Source organism: Bactrocera dorsalis, chromosome 1 (assembly GCF_023373825.1).
Source record: "Bactrocera dorsalis isolate Fly_Bdor chromosome 1, ASM2337382v1, whole genome shotgun sequence".
Taxonomy (NCBI): Eukaryota; Metazoa; Arthropoda; class Insecta; order Diptera; family Tephritidae; genus Bactrocera; species Bactrocera dorsalis.
Genome location: NC_064303.1, coordinates 79621051 through 79627291, shown reverse-complemented (window position 1 = coordinate 79627291; position 6241 = coordinate 79621051). Strand labels below are relative to the sequence as shown.

Below are 6241 nucleotides of genomic sequence, written 5' to 3'. Positions count from 1 at the left end.
GGCTTTATAGGAGACGGTGTTAAAATTGGACGATGATCGTGGCACCGCCCACATTTAAGTGGAATAATATATCTCATGAACTCGTCGACGGATGTTAACCAAATTGGTACATAACATTCTGCTAATATTCCTATGCTACAGTATGTAGGAAATTAACTTCAACTACGCCTATCTGATTCTTTCACATTCTAAAGCACCAATGAATATAACGAATAGTGCCTTTGAAAAAGGCCACCCTGCGACCAAAAATTGTGCAATTCGACCAAAACTCTTCAAGCCCCTAGGTGCCGAATGTGTGGACCCCAATGTCCATAGTTGACTTTTCACCGAATATATCGGTCAATGTGTGAGAAATATACAGTTGACCTTCCATAACTCGAAGTTCTCTCAAATTTTGTTCTATAAATCGAACTTATAAATTGGTACGTTATTCTCAAAGTCGCATTTTTCGGAGAAATCTCATTTTATAAATAGCTGTTAACAGCTGAAGCTGTATTTTTGTCTTCAAATGTTCCTACTACCGCTTATATTGAGAAGGACAATGAAATTTGCTCATCCGGATTTATAACAGATGATATTTTGGAACAGAACATTTCAGACCCAACCAATATAACTGCTAGCGCCATAGAAAGCGATGATAATTTTGTGGAAGAAAATATTCAAACAATGATCTAGCGCAGTGTTTTTCTATCTGTGGGTCGCGACCCCTAAGGGGGTCGTGAACCCTTACTCGGGGGGTCGCCAGCTGAAAGAAAAAGTCGAGGTTCTTACACAACAAAAACACAATTTTAATGAGAAAGATGTACTTGTTTATTTTTCATTAGTTTATCAAATTGTGGTGTTATTTTTGAAACATTAATAATTAAATCATTTTCTAATTGCAGTCTATTTCTCTTTTTAGTTTTTGTCTACCAGTCTAAATGTCAGTTCACACAAGTATGAAGTGGCGAATGGCACTAATAATTTAAGAGCTTCCCTTGCCAGCTCTGGATATTCGTGTTTTCTTTTCATCCAAAATACGTCGACACTTTGCGAATAAAATTCCATTTTTAGCATGCCATTAGCAGCTAATTCTAGAAGACATTCTTTCATTTCGTGTTGACATCAGCCAGATCTATTGATTTGTTCAAAAAAAGGGTTTAAGATCCATCTACGCCCATTGTCAGCTTCAGAGTGCAAGTCTGGAAAGTATGTCAAAAGTTTCTCTTGTAAATTATGCAAGCTTTGTATCATGCAAGGGATATGAGCCGATACTGCAAAACTTTGGTCTGATGCATTATCTTCAACAATCTTCTGAATACACGGAAAAGACTCAAACATTTTGTTTTGCAGAGAGGTCGACCACAAACGAAGTTTTGCGTGAAATGCTTTTACTTTATCTTTAGCTGTTAAAATTTCTTATCTTCCTTGAAGGTTCTTGTTCAAATTGTTAAGGTGGCTAAAACTATCTGCCAAAAATGCTAATTTCAAGAGCCAAATAGGGCCAGAAAAACGGTAAGCATATTCTGATTTTGCATTTTGTAAGAACATTAACAATTCAGCTCTCAGTTCCAGAACTCTTGTCAATACCTTTCCTTTGGATAGCCACCTGACCTCTGTGTGATAAAGGAGATTTTGATGAAGCGAGCCCATATCTTCACAAACGATTCTGAATAGCCGGGTTTGCAAAGCTTTACCTTTGATAGAATTCACAATTTTTATTACCTCCTTGAGCACGTCATTTAAATCAGAAGGTACTACCTTAGCAGCTAGAGCTTGTCGATGAAGAAAACAGTGTGTCCAGGATATGTTTGGTATTATCGATTTTAATTTTGCAATGAGTCCGCTATTTTTGCCAGTCATAGCTTTAGCGCCATCGCTACAAATAGCGATACATTTTTTCCAATCAATATCGTAGTCGCAAGTGCTTTCTAAAAACATATCGTACAAACACTGGCCAGTAGTGTTTGCAGGAAGTGCTTTGCAAAATAAGATTTCTTCCGTAATACTGTCATCTGCCTCAAAACGCACAAACACTACAAACTGTGCACAGTCGGAAACATCTGTAGATTCATCGAACTGCAAAGCAAAATGTTGGCTATTCTTTAATTTATCGACTACTTGAATATCCTTGGCCATATCGTTTATTCTGCGTGAAATAGTATTGTCAGAAAGTGGTATTTTTCTTAATTTGTTTGCCTCCTGCTTACTTACCATAATTTCAACCATATCGAGTGCCACTGGCAAAATAAGATTTTCGGCAATTGTATGTGGTTAGTCGATATGCGACTATGTAGCTAGCTAATAATGTTGACTCGTTCACACTGGATGCCTGAAAATAAAACAAACAATATACAAGTGAACAGTCAATAAAAATTAAGGACGCGGAATCTTTGCACATCGAAATTAAGTATAATCAAAACATGTATCCAAATAACAAAGAAATAAACGCCAATGAAAAAAGGGTGGGGCGCTTTTTAAGAGCTGATTTATAGTGCACCCCGCGCTTTTTTCATTATTTTCTTACTTACCTGAATTATAGTATTTTGCTTCTGACTAAGAGCTTTCAACTTTCGTTCAAAGAAATCCAACGGCTTATCAGCTTCTTTTTGATGCTTGTTTGAGAGATGTCGCATAAGCTTTGACGGTTTCATACTCTCACGTGATAAAACATCGCTGCAAATTACACATTGAGGTTTATTATTTATGACTGTGAACCCGTATTTCAAATAACTGTCATCGTAATGTCTATTTTTTTTCGGATTCGATTCACCACCACCGCTATTGATACTCGTACCAGAAGTTGAAGGCTGCGATCTTTTGAGAAATTTATCCATTTAATTCGCGCAGAGCAAGCGAAAAAACAAAAAAAATGACGTCTGAACTCATCGGCGACTACGCTTAACTGAGTGATGAGAGTTGAAACAAAAGAACATTGCGGGTGGCGCGCGAGTACCTTCTCTACCCTATTTGTACAGATGCTGAGAGTTTAAGAGAAGAGAAGAGAGAATCACTAAGCATCTATTTTTTTAGAAAGAATCGCGAAGCAGGTATTTTTTTAGAGAGAATCGCGAAGCGTCTATTTTTCTAATTCATTCGAGCGTGAACTTTGATCCGAAACAGAAGCAACAGCACTGCATTTCTAGATTTTATTTGAATAAAGGAAGAAGCACCTACACAAAACTGGTAACTCGCGCAGGGCGTTTGCTGTTACCGCATCGACAATCATGCACTGCGGTGTGGCAACGTCGCCGTCGCCGACGCAGTATGACCCGCGCGAATAAGAGATAAATTTGCCAAAATAGGAAAAACTTATTACCTTTTTTAAAATTAAATTATTTCTTTGACTTATTATGACAGAAGGGGGTCGCCAGAATATTTCAACCTGTAAAGGGGTCGCGAAATCAAAAAGATTGAAAAACACTGATCTAGCGTATTCTTTTGCAATTTTAATTTTCTATTTAAATACAAATATTAATACACCGGACGATCACTACAAAGAACTAAACAGATTAGAATCTCTTTTCACAGAAACATTCTTAAACAAACACAAGAAAAAACGTTAACTTCGGCAGCACCGAAGCTAAAATACCCTTCACAGGTGCATTTCTTTTAGTAACTACATATGTGTAAATCTATGGAAGCTATATGCTATAGTAATCTGATGTGAACAATTTCTTCGGAGGTTACATTATTTCTATGAACAATAACTCATACCAAATTTCGTGAATATATCTTGTCAAATGCAAAAGTTTTCCATACCAGCACCAGATTCCGATCGTTCAGTTTGTATGGCAGCTATATGCCATAGTAAGCCGATCTGAACAATTTCCTATATTACATTATTATCATAGAAAATAACCTGTGCCATCTTTTGTGAAGATACATTGTCAAAAGTGAAAGTTTTCCATACAAGAATTTGATTCCGATCGTTCAGTTTGTATGGTAGACATATGTTATAGTGGTCCGATAATAGTTCCGACAAATGAGCAGCTTCTTGAATAGAAAATGATGTTTACAAAATTTCAAAACGATATCTTTAAAACTGAGAGACTAGTTCGTATATATGCAGAGAGACAGACGGACATGGCTAACTCAAATCAGGTCAATATACATGTATACTTTATAGGGTCTCCGTCGCTTCCTTCTGGGTGTTACAAGCTTCGTGGCAAACTTAATATACCCTGTTCGGGGCATAAACATATGTTAAGCCTAAAATTATGTATACATTTTATATGTAAATACATAAGTAACAAACTGTATGCGAATTAAACAAATAAAACTGTGTATAAGAGCTCTTTTCAAAATGAGAGAGCGTTTTTTGTTTAATAACGGTATCTTTGTGCCTAAAATGTATAAAATTGTATGCAAACTTAACCCTGTATAACTAGGGTTACCATATCGGTCTCAGTCCCGTTGTATAAGAAAACCCCAGAACATTTTATTATTAGGTGCATGTTAATACATAGGCCGCTATAGATATTTCTGGACTAGGCAACACTAAGTGTTGCCAGGTGCAATCTGACATTTTTTAGCATAAAATCACTCAGAACGTTTTGTCATTTAATAGTGAATTGTTTTATTTACAGGGAATTAAAAAATTCATCTCGGCCAAAACATGGAATTAACTCGTGAACATTTTCGTGCGATCATTTTTCACAACTTTCGACGTGGATTATCACGACAAGAGTGCATCGATGAACTAAAATCTTTGTATGGCTATGAAGCACCATCCTATAGCACTGTGAAAAACTGTTCAAACGAATTCAATCGGAGCCGACGCTCGCTCAAAGACGAATTCCGTGAAGGTCGTCCAAAAACAGCCGTTGTGCTAGAAAACATCGATGCCGTACGTGAACTGATAATGCAAGACCGTCATGTAACATACCTTCAGATAGAGACATGCCTATGCATTTCTCCAACCAGCATACATTCGATATTGCATGAACACCTGGGCGTTAAAAATGTTTGTTCTCGTTGGATCCCGCACAATTTGACAATCGCTCAAAAAAAGGCTCGTGTGGATTGGTGTAAAGAAATGCTGAAAAAATACGATCGCGGTGCTTCAAAAGACTTTTATAAGATCGTCACAGGTGACGAATCATGGATCTATGCGTATGAGCCCGAAACAAAACAGCAATCGACCGTGTGGGTCTTCCAAGACGAGCCAAATCCAACAAAAAAAACATTTTTGTTGATAAATATTCCTATTTTCATTATTAGGCCAGAAATATGTATAGCAGCCCTCGTAGTATGTGGCATTGGTAAAAATAGATAAAAATCGGGTCAATACTACAACCAACTCCCATAAAATACATATGTTTGTATATACTATCTTTATATATATAAATCTTCTGACCGTGTGTTTGCATTTGAACTGCTCCTAAACGGATGGACCGATTTTGATGAAATTTTGTGTGTATGTTCAAGGAGATTCGAGAATGGTTTAGAATTACAATTTGGTCCACTGGAAAATGGTTTTTTAAATTAATTTTTCATTTGTAATTAATTGCTAATTTTAAATGTTTGACCGATGGATGGCGCTACCATCGCAGTATTCAATATTCAAACCTTAAATTGGCGTAAACGTGCATTAAACAAAACGATGCCAAAGTAAAAGGCGACATCTGTAGATCAAGTTTTCATATTGTGGACAGAGTTGTTCGTTCTTAAGTAATAAATTGGGTCATTCAATACATCTATGGGTAGCTATAATATTTTTTTCATACCTGCTAACTATTGGAGGGGGTATCTTGACAGGCAATTTACAATTGCAAAAGGTCTGGCATAAAAAAATAGTGGCATAACTGAAGTGTTGATAAAAAGGTCTATTAAAATTTGAGATATACAGAAATCTTTTCGAAGCATTGCACAGAGCAATGCAATATTTAAGCGGGAACGATGAATACATATATGCGTACAATTTCAAACTGATCCTTCCTTTAAAAATATTAAAATTGCTAAATATTAGGAATGGTAGAATAGAATTGCAATCAAACACACAATGCAATGAATTAAAACTGGCTCATTTATCATTCGATGAATAATATACCACGGGCATCACAAAAGACTGATGCCATAACTTTGCCAGCCGATTTTTTTTGTCTTTTCACGCTTGAGAACCGTTTCTTAATATGCAGTCCACTAGGCTGACAATCGATTGGACTCGATTGATTTCACTGATGTACAGCCGAAATTCAATAGTATTTTTACCCCAAAAACCAATTCTTTCTTAACGCACGAAATTCTTTATGATTCATTT

The 6241-nt window shown here is 36.4% G+C and overlaps 1 long non-coding RNA gene across 1 annotated transcript; it reads right to left on the bottom strand.

The window, feature by feature from the left end:
* Positions 1–553: 553 nt before the first annotated feature.
* On the bottom strand, positions 554–3431 carry LOC125775821 (uncharacterized). The gene is made up of 3 exons (XR_007421392.1): positions 2511–3431; positions 2194–2311; positions 554–2128 (listed from the first exon to the last, which is right to left on the bottom strand). It is a non-coding gene; the product is annotated as an uncharacterized LOC125775821 (long non-coding RNA).
* Positions 3432–6241: the final 2810 nt, after the last annotated feature.